Raw genomic sequence first — 11,764 nt, 5'->3', positions numbered from 1 at the left:
CACCATTTAGATAAGCATCTTTGTGTCACTCAAAAAGTGGAAGAAATTGCATATACTGTAGCACAGATTGTTGGATGAAATACAAACTAACCTTGCTTACTTATTTCAAAGCGAGGGCACATATTTCAACCTTGTGGGAAAAAACGGACAAAGAGTTGAAATTCCACAAGGCAGTGACAAAAAGCTTACAGCACCTGGTATTCCCAGGCGGTCTCCCATCCAAGTACTAACCAGGCCCGACCCTGCTTAGCTTCCGAGATCAGACGAGATCAGGCGTACTCAGGCCGGTGTGGCCGTAAGCGAGAAACAATCTCTTGCTGCACTATGTAAAGTCAAAGTGAGCCTGATTAACAGCTGTTGCATTTTCACCATTTAGATAAGCATCTTTGTGTCACTCAAAAAGTGGAAGAAATTGCATATACTGTAGCACAGATTGTTGGATGAAATACAAACTAACCTTGCTTACTTATTTCAAAGCGAGGGCACATATTTCAACCTTGTGGGAAAAAACGGACAAAGAGTTGAAATTCCACAAGGCAGTGACAAAAAGCTTACAGCACCTGGTATTCCCAGGCGGTCTCCCATCCAAGTACTAACCAGGCCCGACCCTGCTTAGCTTCCGAGATCAGACGAGATCAGGCGTACTCAGGCCGGTGTGGCCGTAAGCGAGAAACAATCTCTTGCTGCACTATGTAAAGTCAAAGTGAGCCTGATTAACAGCTGTTGCATTTTCACCATTTAGATAAGCATCTTTGTGTCACTCAAAAAGTGGAAGAAATTGCATATACTGTAGCACAGATTGTTGGATGAAATACAAACTAACCTTGCTTACTTATTTCAAAGCGAGGGCACATATTTCAACCTTGTGGGAAAAAACGGACAAAGAGTTGAAATTCCACAAGGCAGTGACAAAAAGCTTACAGCACCTGGTATTCCCAGGCGGTCTCCCATCCAAGTACTAACCAGGCCCGACCCTGCTTAGCTTCCGAGATCAGACGAGATCAGGCGTACTCAGGCCGGTGTGGCCGTAAGCGAGAAACAATCTCTTGCTGCACTATGTAAAGTCAAAGTGAGCCTGATTAACAGCTGTTGCATTTTCACCATTTAGATAAGCATCTTTGTGTCACTCAAAAAGTGGAAGAAATTGCATATACTGTAGCACAGATTGTTGGATGAAATACAAACTAACCTTGCTTACTTATTTCAAAGCGAGGGCACATATTTCAACCTTGTGGGAAAAAAACGGACAAAGAGTTGAAATTCCACAAGGCAGTGACAAAAAGCTTACAGCACCTGGTATTCCCAGGCGGTCTCCCATCCAAGTACTAACCAGGCCCGACCCTGCTTAGCTTCCGAGATCAGACGAGATCAGGCGTACTCAGGCCGGTGTGGCCGTAAGCGAGAAACAATCTCTTGCTGCACTATGTAAAGTCAAAGTGAGCCTGATTAACAGCTGTTGCATTTTCACCATTTAGATAAGCATCTTTGTGTCACTCAAAAAGTGGAAGAAATTGCATATACTGTAGCACAGATTGTTGGATGAAATACAAACTAACCTTGCTTACTTATTTCAAAGCGAGGGCACATATTTCAACCTTGTGGGAAAAAACGGACAAAGAGTTGAAATTCCACAAGGCAGTGACAAAAAGCTTACAGCACCTGGTATTCCCAGGCGGTCTCCCATCCAAGTACTAACCAGGCCCGACCCTGCTTAGCTTCCGAGATCAGACGAGATCAGGCGTACTCAGGCCGGTGTGGCCGTAAGCGAGAAACAATCTCTTGCTGCACTATGTAAAGTCAAAGTGAGCCTGATTAACAGCTGTTGCATTTTCACCATTTAGATAAGCATCTTTGTGTCACTCAAAAAGTGGAAGAAATTGCATATACTGTAGCACAGATTGTTGGATGAAATACAAACTAACCTTGCTTACTTATTTCAAAGCGAGGGCACATATTTCAACCTTGTGGGAAAAAACGGACAAAGAGTTGAAATTCCACAAGGCAGTGACAAAAAGCTTACAGCACCTGGTATTCCCAGGCGGTCTCCCATCCAAGTACTAACCAGGCCCGACCCTGCTTAGCTTCCGAGATCAGACGAGATCAGGCGTACTCAGGCCGGTGTGGCCGTAAGCGAGAAACAATCTCTTGCTGCACTATGTAAAGTCAAAGTGAGCCTGATTAACAGCTGTTGCATTTTCACCATTTAGATAAGCATCTTTGTGTCACTCAAAAAGTGGAAGAAATTGCATATACTGTAGCACAGATTGTTGGATGAAATACAAACTAACCTTGCTTACTTATTTCAAAGCGAGGGCACATATTTCAACCTTGTGGGAAAAAACGGACAAAGAGTTGAAATTCCACAAGGCAGTGACAAAAAGCTTACAGCACCTGGTATTCCCAGGCGGTCTCCCATCCAAGTACTAACCAGGCCCGACCCTGCTTAGCTTCCGAGATCAGACGAGATCAGGCGTACTCAGGCCGGTGTGGCCGTAAGCGAGAAACAATCTCTTGCTGCACTATGTAAAGTCAAAGTGAGCCTGATTAACAGCTGTTGCATTTTCACCATTTAGATAAGCATCTTTGTGTCACTCAAAAAGTGGAAGAAATTGCATATACTGCATAATGATAGCACAGATTGTTGGATGAAATACAAACTAACCTTGCTTACTTATTTCAAAGCGAGGGCACATATTTCAACCTTGTGGGAAAAAACGGACAAAGAGTTGAAATTCCACAAGGCAGTGACAAAAAGCTTACAGCACCTGGTATTCCCAGGCGGTCTCCCATCCAAGTACTAACCAGGCCCGACCCTGCTTAGCTTCCGAGATCAGACGAGATCAGGCGTACTCAGGCCGGTGTGGCCGTAAGCGAGAAACAATCTCTTGCTGCACTATGTAAAGTCAAAGTGAGCCTGATTAACAGCTGTTGCATTTTCACCATTTAGATAAGCATCTTTGTGTCACTCAAAAAGTGGAAGAAATTGCATATACTGTAGCACAGATTGTTGGATGAAATACAAACTAACCTTGCTTACTTATTTCAAAGCGAGGGCACATATTTCAACCTTGTGGGAAAAAACGGACAAAGAGTTGAAATTCCACAAGGCAGTGACAAAAAGCTTACAGCACCTGGTATTCCCAGGCGGTCTCCCATCCAAGTACTAACCAGGCCCGACCCTGCTTAGCTTCCGAGATCAGACGAGATCAGGCGTACTCAGGCCGGTGTGGCCGTAAGCGAGAAACAATCTCTTGCTGCACTATGTAAAGTCAAAGTGAGCCTGATTAACAGCTGTTGCATTTTCACCATTTAGATAAGCATCTTTGTGTCACTCAAAAAGTGGAAGAAATTGCATATACTGTAGCACAGATTGTTGGATGAAATACAAACTAACCTTGCTTACTTATTTCAAAGCGAGGGCACATATTTCAACCTTGTGGGAAAAAACGGACAAAGAGTTGAAATTCCACAAGGCAGTGACAAAAAGCTTACAGCACCTGGTATTCCCAGGCGGTCTCCCATCCAAGTACTAACCAGGCCCGACCCTGCTTAGCTTCCGAGATCAGACGAGATCAGGCGTACTCAGGCCGGTGTGGCCGTAAGCGAGAAACAATCTCTTGCTGCACTATGTAAAGTCAAAGTGAGCCTGATTAACAGCTGTTGCATTTTCACCATTTAGATAAGCATCTTTGTGTCACTCAAAAAGTGGAAGAAATTGCATATACTGTAGCACAGATTGTTGGATGAAATACAAACTAACCTTGCTTACTTATTTCAAAGCGAGGGCACATATTTCAACCTTGTGGGAAAAAACGGACAAAGAGTTGAAATTCCACAAGGCAGTGACAAAAAGCTTACAGCACCTGGTATTCCCAGGCGGTCTCCCATCCAAGTACTAACCAGGCCCGACCCTGCTTAGCTTCCGAGATCAGACGAGATCAGGCGTACTCAGGCCGGTGTGGCCGTAAGCGAGAAACAATCTCTTGCTGCACTATGTAAAGTCAAAGTGAGCCTGATTAACAGCTGTTGCATTTTCACCATTTAGATAAGCATCTTTGTGTCACTCAAAAAGTGGAAGAAATTGCATATACTGTAGCACAGATTGTTGGATGAAATACAAACTAACCTTGCTTACTTATTTCAAAGCGAGGGCACATATTTCAACCTTGTGGGAAAAAACGGACAAAGAGTTGAAATTCCACAAGGCAGTGACAAAAAGCTTACAGCACCTGGTATTCCCAGGCGGTCTCCCATCCAAGTACTAACCAGGCCCGACCCTGCTTAGCTTCCGAGATCAGACGAGATCAGGCGTACTCAGGCCGGTGTGGCCGTAAGCGAGAAACAATCTCTTGCTGCACTATGTAAAGTCAAAGTGAGCCTGATTAACAGCTGTTGCATTTTCACCATTTAGATAAGCATCTTTGTGTCACTCAAAAAGTGGAAGAAATTGCATATACTGTAGCACAGATTGTTGGATGAAATACAAACTAACCTTGCTTACTTATTTCAAAGCGAGGGCACATATTTCAACCTTGTGGGAAAAAACGGACAAAGAGTTGAAATTCCACAAGGCAGTGACAAAAAGCTTACAGCACCTGGTATTCCCAGGCGGTCTCCCATCCAAGTACTAACCAGGCCCGACCCTGCTTAGCTTCCGAGATCAGACGAGATCAGGCGTACTCAGGCCGGTGTGGCCGTAAGCGAGAAACAATCTCTTGCTGCACTATGTAAAGTCAAAGTGAGCCTGATTAACAGCTGTTGCATTTTCACCATTTAGATAAGCATCTTTGTGTCACTCAAAAAGTGGAAGAAATTGCATATACTGTAGCACAGATTGTTGGATGAAATACAAACTAACCTTGCTTACTTATTTCAAAGCGAGGGCACATATTTCAACCTTGTGGGAAAAAACGGACAAAGAGTTGAAATTCCACAAGGCAGTGACAAAAAGCTTACAGCACCTGGTATTCCCAGGCGGTCTCCCATCCAAGTACTAACCAGGCCCGACCCTGCTTAGCTTCCGAGATCAGACGAGATCAGGCGTACTCAGGCCGGTGTGGCCGTAAGCGAGAAACAATCTCTTGCTGCACTATGTAAAGTCAAAGTGAGCCTGATTAACAGCTGTTGCATTTTCACCATTTAGATAAGCATCTTTGTGTCACTCAAAAAGTGGAAGAAATTGCATATACTGTAGCACAGATTGTTGGATGAAATACAAACTAACCTTGCTTACTTATTTCAAAGCGAGGGCACATATTTCAACCTTGTGGGAAAAAACGGACAAAGAGTTGAAATTCCACAAGGCAGTGACAAAAAGCTTACAGCACCTGGTATTCCCAGGCGGTCTCCCATCCAAGTACTAACCAGGCCCGACCCTGCTTAGCTTCCGAGATCAGACGAGATCAGGCGTACTCAGGCCGGTGTGGCCGTAAGCGAGAAACAATCTCTTGCTGCACTATGTAAAGTCAAAGTGAGCCTGATTAACAGCTGTTGCATTTTCACCATTTAGATAAGCATCTTTGTGTCACTCAAAAAGTGGAAGAAATTGCATATACTGTAGCACAGATTGTTGGATGAAATACAAACTAACCTTGCTTACTTATTTCAAAGCGAGGGCACATATTTCAACCTTGTGGGAAAAAACGGACAAAGAGTTGAAATTCCACAAGGCAGTGACAAAAAGCTTACAGCACCTGGTATTCCCAGGCGGTCTCCCATCCAAGTACTAACCAGGCCCGACCCTGCTTAGCTTCCGAGATCAGACGAGATCAGGCGTACTCAGGCCGGTGTGGCCGTAAGCGAGAAACAATCTCTTGCTGCACTATGTAAAGTCAAAGTGAGCCTGATTAACAGCTGTTGCATTTTCACCATTTAGATAAGCATCTTTGTGTCACTCAAAAAGTGGAAGAAATTGCATATACTGTAGCACAGATTGTTGGATGAAATACAAACTAACCTTGCTTACTTATTTCAAAGCGAGGGCACATATTTCAACCTTGTGGGAAAAAACGGACAAAGAGTTGAAATTCCACAAGGCAGTGACAAAAAGCTTACAGCACCTGGTATTCCCAGGCGGTCTCCCATCCAAGTACTAACCAGGCCCGACCCTGCTTAGCTTCCGAGATCAGACGAGATCAGGCGTACTCAGGCCGGTGTGGCCGTAAGCGAGAAACAATCTCTTGCTGCACTATGTAAAGTCAAAGTGAGCCTGATTAACAGCTGTTGCATTTTCACCATTTAGATAAGCATCTTTGTGTCACTCAAAAAGTGGAAGAAATTGCATATACTGTAGCACAGATTGTTGGATGAAATACAAACTAACCTTGCTTACTTATTTCAAAGCGAGGGCACATATTTCAACCTTGTGGGAAAAAACGGACAAAGAGTTGAAATTCCACAAGGCAGTGACAAAAAGCTTACAGCACCTGGTATTCCCAGGCGGTCTCCCATCCAAGTACTAACCAGGCCCGACCCTGCTTAGCTTCCGAGATCAGACGAGATCAGGCGTACTCAGGCCGGTGTGGCCGTAAGCGAGAAACAATCTCTTGCTGCACTATGTAAAGTCAAAGTGAGCCTGATTAACAGCTGTTGCATTTTCACCATTTAGATAAGCATCTTTGTGTCACTCAAAAAGTGGAAGAAATTGCATATACTGTAGCACAGATTGTTGGATGAAATACAAACTAACCTTGCTTACTTATTTCAAAGCGAGGGCACATATTTCAACCTTGTGGGAAAAAACGGACAAAGAGTTGAAATTCCACAAGGCAGTGACAAAAAGCTTACAGCACCTGGTATTCCCAGGCGGTCTCCCATCCAAGTACTAACCAGGCCCGACCCTGCTTAGCTTCCGAGATCAGACGAGATCAGGCGTACTCAGGCCGGTGTGGCCGTAAGCGAGAAACAATCTCTTGCTGCACTATGTAAAGTCAAAGTGAGCCTGATTAACAGCTGTTGCATTTTCACCATTTAGATAAGCATCTTTGTGTCACTCAAAAAGTGGAAGAAATTGCATATACTGTAGCACAGATTGTTGGATGAAATACAAACTAACCTTGCTTACTTATTTCAAAGCGAGGGCACATATTTCAACCTTGTGGGAAAAAACGGACAAAGAGTTGAAATTCCACAAGGCAGTGACAAAAAGCTTACAGCACCTGGTATTCCCAGGCGGTCTCCCATCCAAGTACTAACCAGGCCCGACCCTGCTTAGCTTCCGAGATCAGACGAGATCAGGCGTACTCAGGCCGGTGTGGCCGTAAGCGAGAAACAATCTCTTGCTGCACTATGTAAAGTCAAAGTGAGCCTGATTAACAGCTGTTGCATTTTCACCATTTAGATAAGCATCTTTGTGTCACTCAAAAAGTGGAAGAAATTGCATATACTGTAGCACAGATTGTTGGATGAAATACAAACTAACCTTGCTTACTTATTTCAAAGCGAGGGCACATATTTCAACCTTGTGGGAAAAAACGGACAAAGAGTTGAAATTCCACAAGGCAGTGACAAAAAGCTTACAGCACCTGGTATTCCCAGGCGGTCTCCCATCCAAGTACTAACCAGGCCCGACCCTGCTTAGCTTCCGAGATCAGACGAGATCAGGCGTACTCAGGCCGGTGTGGCCGTAAGCGAGAAACAATCTCTTGCTGCACTATGTAAAGTCAAAGTGAGCCTGATTAACAGCTGTTGCATTTTCACCATTTAGATAAGCATCTTTGTGTCACTCAAAAAGTGGAAGAAATTGCATATACTGTAGCACAGATTGTTGGATGAAATACAAACTAACCTTGCTTACTTATTTCAAAGCGAGGGCACATATTTCAACCTTGTGGGAAAAAACGGACAAAGAGTTGAAATTCCACAAGGCAGTGACAAAAAGCTTACAGCACCTGGTATTCCCAGGCGGTCTCCCATCCAAGTACTAACCAGGCCCGACCCTGCTTAGCTTCCGAGATCAGACGAGATCAGGCGTACTCAGGCCGGTGTGGCCGTAAGCGAGAAACAATCTCTTGCTGCACTATGTAAAGTCAAAGTGAGCCTGATTAACAGCTGTTGCATTTTCACCATTTAGATAAGCATCTTTGTGTCACTCAAAAAGTGGAAGAAATTGCATATACTGTAGCACAGATTGTTGGATGAAATACAAACTAACCTTGCTTACTTATTTCAAAGCGAGGGCACATATTTCAACCTTGTGGGAAAAAACGGACAAAGAGTTGAAATTCCACAAGGCAGTGACAAAAAGCTTACAGCACCTGGTATTCCCAGGCGGTCTCCCATCCAAGTACTAACCAGGCCCGACCCTGCTTAGCTTCCGAGATCAGACGAGATCAGGCGTACTCAGGCCGGTGTGGCCGTAAGCGAGAAACAATCTCTTGCTGCACTATGTAAAGTCAAAGTGAGCCTGATTAACAGCTGTTGCATTTTCACCATTTAGATAAGCATCTTTGTGTCACTCAAAAAGTGGAAGAAATTGCATATACTGTAGCACAGATTGTTGGATGAAATACAAACTAACCTTGCTTACTTATTTCAAAGCGAGGGCACATATTTCAACCTTGTGGGAAAAAACGGACAAAGAGTTGAAATTCCACAAGGCAGTGACAAAAAGCTTACAGCACCTGGTATTCCCAGGCGGTCTCCCATCCAAGTACTAACCAGGCCCGACCCTGCTTAGCTTCCGAGATCAGACGAGATCAGGCGTACTCAGGCCGGTGTGGCCGTAAGCGAGAAACAATCTCTTGCTGCACTATGTAAAGTCAAAGTGAGCCTGATTAACAGCTGTTGCATTTTCACCATTTAGATAAGCATCTTTGTGTCACTCAAAAAGTGGAAGAAATTGCATATACTGTAGCACAGATTGTTGGATGAAATACAAACTAACCTTGCTTACTTATTTCAAAGCGAGGGCACATATTTCAACCTTGTGGGAAAAAACGGACAAAGAGTTGAAATTCCACAAGGCAGTGACAAAAAGCTTACAGCACCTGGTATTCCCAGGCGGTCTCCCATCCAAGTACTAACCAGGCCCGACCCTGCTTAGCTTCCGAGATCAGACGAGATCAGGCGTACTCAGGCCGGTGTGGCCGTAAGCGAGAAACAATCTCTTGCTGCACTATGTAAAGTCAAAGTGAGCCTGATTAACAGCTGTTGCATTTTCACCATTTAGATAAGCATCTTTGTGTCACTCAAAAAGTGGAAGAAATTGCATATACTGTAGCACAGATTGTTGGATGAAATACAAACTAACCTTGCTTACTTATTTCAAAGCGAGGGCACATATTTCAACCTTGTGGGAAAAAACGGACAAAGAGTTGAAATTCCACAAGGCAGTGACAAAAAGCTTACAGCACCTGGTATTCCCAGGCGGTCTCCCATCCAAGTACTAACCAGGCCCGACCCTGCTTAGCTTCCGAGATCAGACGAGATCAGGCGTACTCAGGCCGGTGTGGCCGTAAGCGAGAAACAATCTCTTGCTGCACTATGTAAAGTCAAAGTGAGCCTGATTAACAGCTGTTGCATTTTCACCATTTAGATAAGCATCTTTGTGTCACTCAAAAAGTGGAAGAAATTGCATATACTGTAGCACAGATTGTTGGATGAAATACAAACTAACCTTGCTTACTTATTTCAAAGCGAGGGCACATATTTCAACCTTGTGGGAAAAAACGGACAAAGAGTTGAAATTCCACAAGGCAGTGACAAAAAGCTTACAGCACCTGGTATTCCCAGGCGGTCTCCCATCCAAGTACTAACCAGGCCCGACCCTGCTTAGCTTCCGAGATCAGACGAGATCAGGCGTACTCAGGCCGGTGTGGCCGTAAGCGAGAAACAATCTCTTGCTGCACTATGTAAAGTCAAAGTGAGCCTGATTAACAGCTGTTGCATTTTCACCATTTAGATAAGCATCTTTGTGTCACTCAAAAAGTGGAAGAAATTGCATATACTGTAGCACAGATTGTTGGATGAAATACAAACTAACCTTGCTTACTTATTTCAAAGCGAGGGCACATATTTCAACCTTGTGGGAAAAAACGGACAAAGAGTTGAAATTCCACAAGGCAGTGACAAAAAGCTTACAGCACCTGGTATTCCCAGGCGGTCTCCCATCCAAGTACTAACCAGGCCCGACCCTGCTTAGCTTCCGAGATCAGACGAGATCAGGCGTACTCAGGCCGGTGTGGCCGTAAGCGAGAAACAATCTCTTGCTGCACTATGTAAAGTCAAAGTGAGCCTGATTAACAGCTGTTGCATTTTCACCATTTAGATAAGCATCTTTGTGTCACTCAAAAAGTGGAAGAAATTGCATATACTGTAGCACAGATTGTTGGATGAAATACAAACTAACCTTGCTTACTTATTTCAAAGCGAGGGCACATATTTCAACCTTGTGGGAAAAAACGGACAAAGAGTTGAAATTCCACAAGGCAGTGACAAAAAGCTTACAGCACCTGGTATTCCCAGGCGGTCTCCCATCCAAGTACTAACCAGGCCCGACCCTGCTTAGCTTCCGAGATCAGACGAGATCAGGCGTACTCAGGCCGGTGTGGCCGTAAGCGAGAAACAATCTCTTGCTGCACTATGTAAAGTCAAAGTGAGCCTGATTAACAGCTGTTGCATTTTCACCATTTAGATAAGCATCTTTGTGTCACTCAAAAAGTGGAAGAAATTGCATATACTGTAGCACAGATTGTTGGATGAAATACAAACTAACCTTGCTTACTTATTTCAAAGCGAGGGCACATATTTCAACCTTGTGGGAAAAAACGGACAAAGAGTTGAAATTCCACAAGGCAGTGACAAAAAGCTTACAGCACCTGGTATTCCCAGGCGGTCTCCCATCCAAGTACTAACCAGGCCCGACCCTGCTTAGCTTCCGAGATCAGACGAGATCAGGCGTACTCAGGCCGGTGTGGCCGTAAGCGAGAAACAATCTCTTGCTGCACTATGTAAAGTCAAAGTGAGCCTGATTAACAGCTGTTGCATTTTCACCATTTAGATAAGCATCTTTGTGTCACTCAAAAAGTGGAAGAAATTGCATATACTGTAGCACAGATTGTTGGATGAAATACAAACTAACCTTGCTTACTTATTTCAAAGCGAGGGCACATATTTCAACCTTGTGGGAAAAAACGGACAAAGAGTTGAAATTCCACAAGGCAGTGACAAAAAGCTTACAGCACCTGGTATTCCCAGGCGGTCTCCCATCCAAGTACTAACCAGGCCCGACCCTGCTTAGCTTCCGAGATCAGACGAGATCAGGCGTACTCAGGCCGGTGTGGCCGTAAGCGAGAAACAATCTCTTGCTGCACTATGTAAAGTCAAAGTGAGCCTGATTAACAGCTGTTGCATTTTCACCATTTAGATAAGCATCTTTGTGTCACTCAAAAAGTGGAAGAAATTGCATATACTGTAGCACAGATTGTTGGATGAAATACAAACTAACCTTGCTTACTTATTTCAAAGCGAGGGCACATATTTCAACCTTGTGGGAAAAAACGGACAAAGAGTTGAAATTCCACAAGGCAGTGACAAAAAGCTTACAGCACCTGGTATTCCCAGGCGGTCTCCCATCCAAGTACTAACCAGGCCCGACCCTGCTTAGCTTCCGAGATCAGACGAGATCAGGCGTACTCAGGCCGGTGTGGCCGTAAGCGAGAAACAATCTCTTGCTGCACTATGTAAAGTCAAAGTGAGCCTGATTAACAGCTGTTGCATTTTCACCATTTAGATAAGCATCTTTGTGTCACTCAAAAAGTGGAAG

General features: G+C 44.2%; 32 non-coding genes across 32 annotated transcripts; all 32 read right to left on the bottom strand.

Annotated features, from left to right (window-relative positions):
- Positions 1-182: 182 nt before the first annotated feature.
- On the bottom strand, positions 183-301 carry LOC118957273. The gene has a single exon (XR_005046585.1). It is a non-coding gene; the product is annotated as a 5S ribosomal RNA (ribosomal RNA).
- Positions 302-548: 247 nt separating this feature from the next.
- LOC118957272 lies at positions 549-667 on the bottom strand. The gene has a single exon (XR_005046584.1). It is a non-coding gene; the product is annotated as a 5S ribosomal RNA (ribosomal RNA).
- Positions 668-914: 247 nt separating this feature from the next.
- LOC118957271 lies at positions 915-1,033 on the bottom strand. The gene has a single exon (XR_005046583.1). It is a non-coding gene; the product is annotated as a 5S ribosomal RNA (ribosomal RNA).
- Positions 1,034-1,281: 248 nt separating this feature from the next.
- Positions 1,282-1,400, bottom strand: LOC118957270. Its single transcript, XR_005046582.1, has one exon. It is a non-coding gene; the product is annotated as a 5S ribosomal RNA (ribosomal RNA).
- A 247-nt stretch (positions 1,401-1,647) lies between these two features.
- On the bottom strand, positions 1,648-1,766 carry LOC118957268. The gene has a single exon (XR_005046580.1). It is a non-coding gene; the product is annotated as a 5S ribosomal RNA (ribosomal RNA).
- Positions 1,767-2,013: 247 nt separating this feature from the next.
- LOC118957267 lies at positions 2,014-2,132 on the bottom strand. The gene has a single exon (XR_005046579.1). It is a non-coding gene; the product is annotated as a 5S ribosomal RNA (ribosomal RNA).
- A 247-nt stretch (positions 2,133-2,379) lies between these two features.
- LOC118957266 lies at positions 2,380-2,498 on the bottom strand. The gene has a single exon (XR_005046578.1). It is a non-coding gene; the product is annotated as a 5S ribosomal RNA (ribosomal RNA).
- A 255-nt stretch (positions 2,499-2,753) lies between these two features.
- Positions 2,754-2,872, bottom strand: LOC118957265. Its single transcript, XR_005046577.1, has one exon. It is a non-coding gene; the product is annotated as a 5S ribosomal RNA (ribosomal RNA).
- A 247-nt stretch (positions 2,873-3,119) lies between these two features.
- Positions 3,120-3,238, bottom strand: LOC118957264. The gene has a single exon (XR_005046576.1). It is a non-coding gene; the product is annotated as a 5S ribosomal RNA (ribosomal RNA).
- Positions 3,239-3,485: 247 nt separating this feature from the next.
- Positions 3,486-3,604, bottom strand: LOC118957263. The gene has a single exon (XR_005046575.1). It is a non-coding gene; the product is annotated as a 5S ribosomal RNA (ribosomal RNA).
- Positions 3,605-3,851: 247 nt separating this feature from the next.
- On the bottom strand, positions 3,852-3,970 carry LOC118957262. Its single transcript, XR_005046574.1, has one exon. It is a non-coding gene; the product is annotated as a 5S ribosomal RNA (ribosomal RNA).
- A 247-nt stretch (positions 3,971-4,217) lies between these two features.
- Positions 4,218-4,336, bottom strand: LOC118957261. Its single transcript, XR_005046573.1, has one exon. It is a non-coding gene; the product is annotated as a 5S ribosomal RNA (ribosomal RNA).
- A 247-nt stretch (positions 4,337-4,583) lies between these two features.
- LOC118957260 lies at positions 4,584-4,702 on the bottom strand. The gene has a single exon (XR_005046572.1). It is a non-coding gene; the product is annotated as a 5S ribosomal RNA (ribosomal RNA).
- A 247-nt stretch (positions 4,703-4,949) lies between these two features.
- Positions 4,950-5,068, bottom strand: LOC118957259. Its single transcript, XR_005046571.1, has one exon. It is a non-coding gene; the product is annotated as a 5S ribosomal RNA (ribosomal RNA).
- Positions 5,069-5,315: 247 nt separating this feature from the next.
- On the bottom strand, positions 5,316-5,434 carry LOC118957257. Its single transcript, XR_005046569.1, has one exon. It is a non-coding gene; the product is annotated as a 5S ribosomal RNA (ribosomal RNA).
- A 247-nt stretch (positions 5,435-5,681) lies between these two features.
- On the bottom strand, positions 5,682-5,800 carry LOC118957256. The gene has a single exon (XR_005046568.1). It is a non-coding gene; the product is annotated as a 5S ribosomal RNA (ribosomal RNA).
- Positions 5,801-6,047: 247 nt separating this feature from the next.
- LOC118957255 lies at positions 6,048-6,166 on the bottom strand. The gene has a single exon (XR_005046567.1). It is a non-coding gene; the product is annotated as a 5S ribosomal RNA (ribosomal RNA).
- Positions 6,167-6,413: 247 nt separating this feature from the next.
- On the bottom strand, positions 6,414-6,532 carry LOC118957254. The gene has a single exon (XR_005046566.1). It is a non-coding gene; the product is annotated as a 5S ribosomal RNA (ribosomal RNA).
- Positions 6,533-6,779: 247 nt separating this feature from the next.
- Positions 6,780-6,898, bottom strand: LOC118957253. The gene has a single exon (XR_005046565.1). It is a non-coding gene; the product is annotated as a 5S ribosomal RNA (ribosomal RNA).
- A 247-nt stretch (positions 6,899-7,145) lies between these two features.
- Positions 7,146-7,264, bottom strand: LOC118957508. The gene has a single exon (XR_005046799.1). It is a non-coding gene; the product is annotated as a 5S ribosomal RNA (ribosomal RNA).
- Positions 7,265-7,511: 247 nt separating this feature from the next.
- On the bottom strand, positions 7,512-7,630 carry LOC118957507. The gene has a single exon (XR_005046798.1). It is a non-coding gene; the product is annotated as a 5S ribosomal RNA (ribosomal RNA).
- Positions 7,631-7,877: 247 nt separating this feature from the next.
- Positions 7,878-7,996, bottom strand: LOC118957506. The gene has a single exon (XR_005046797.1). It is a non-coding gene; the product is annotated as a 5S ribosomal RNA (ribosomal RNA).
- Positions 7,997-8,243: 247 nt separating this feature from the next.
- On the bottom strand, positions 8,244-8,362 carry LOC118957505. The gene has a single exon (XR_005046796.1). It is a non-coding gene; the product is annotated as a 5S ribosomal RNA (ribosomal RNA).
- A 247-nt stretch (positions 8,363-8,609) lies between these two features.
- Positions 8,610-8,728, bottom strand: LOC118957504. Its single transcript, XR_005046795.1, has one exon. It is a non-coding gene; the product is annotated as a 5S ribosomal RNA (ribosomal RNA).
- Positions 8,729-8,975: 247 nt separating this feature from the next.
- Positions 8,976-9,094, bottom strand: LOC118957502. Its single transcript, XR_005046793.1, has one exon. It is a non-coding gene; the product is annotated as a 5S ribosomal RNA (ribosomal RNA).
- Positions 9,095-9,341: 247 nt separating this feature from the next.
- Positions 9,342-9,460, bottom strand: LOC118957501. Its single transcript, XR_005046792.1, has one exon. It is a non-coding gene; the product is annotated as a 5S ribosomal RNA (ribosomal RNA).
- A 247-nt stretch (positions 9,461-9,707) lies between these two features.
- LOC118957500 lies at positions 9,708-9,826 on the bottom strand. The gene has a single exon (XR_005046791.1). It is a non-coding gene; the product is annotated as a 5S ribosomal RNA (ribosomal RNA).
- A 247-nt stretch (positions 9,827-10,073) lies between these two features.
- On the bottom strand, positions 10,074-10,192 carry LOC118957499. The gene has a single exon (XR_005046790.1). It is a non-coding gene; the product is annotated as a 5S ribosomal RNA (ribosomal RNA).
- Positions 10,193-10,439: 247 nt separating this feature from the next.
- On the bottom strand, positions 10,440-10,558 carry LOC118957498. Its single transcript, XR_005046789.1, has one exon. It is a non-coding gene; the product is annotated as a 5S ribosomal RNA (ribosomal RNA).
- Positions 10,559-10,805: 247 nt separating this feature from the next.
- On the bottom strand, positions 10,806-10,924 carry LOC118957497. Its single transcript, XR_005046788.1, has one exon. It is a non-coding gene; the product is annotated as a 5S ribosomal RNA (ribosomal RNA).
- A 247-nt stretch (positions 10,925-11,171) lies between these two features.
- Positions 11,172-11,290, bottom strand: LOC118957496. The gene has a single exon (XR_005046787.1). It is a non-coding gene; the product is annotated as a 5S ribosomal RNA (ribosomal RNA).
- Positions 11,291-11,537: 247 nt separating this feature from the next.
- On the bottom strand, positions 11,538-11,656 carry LOC118957495. Its single transcript, XR_005046786.1, has one exon. It is a non-coding gene; the product is annotated as a 5S ribosomal RNA (ribosomal RNA).
- Between the last annotated feature and the right edge of the window lie 108 nt (positions 11,657-11,764).

Source organism: Oncorhynchus mykiss, unplaced genomic scaffold (assembly GCF_013265735.2).
Source record: "Oncorhynchus mykiss isolate Arlee unplaced genomic scaffold, USDA_OmykA_1.1 un_scaffold_450, whole genome shotgun sequence".
NCBI lineage: Eukaryota > Metazoa > Chordata > Actinopteri > Salmoniformes > Salmonidae > Oncorhynchus > Oncorhynchus mykiss.
This window is presented reverse-complemented; position numbering and strand designations above follow the sequence as displayed.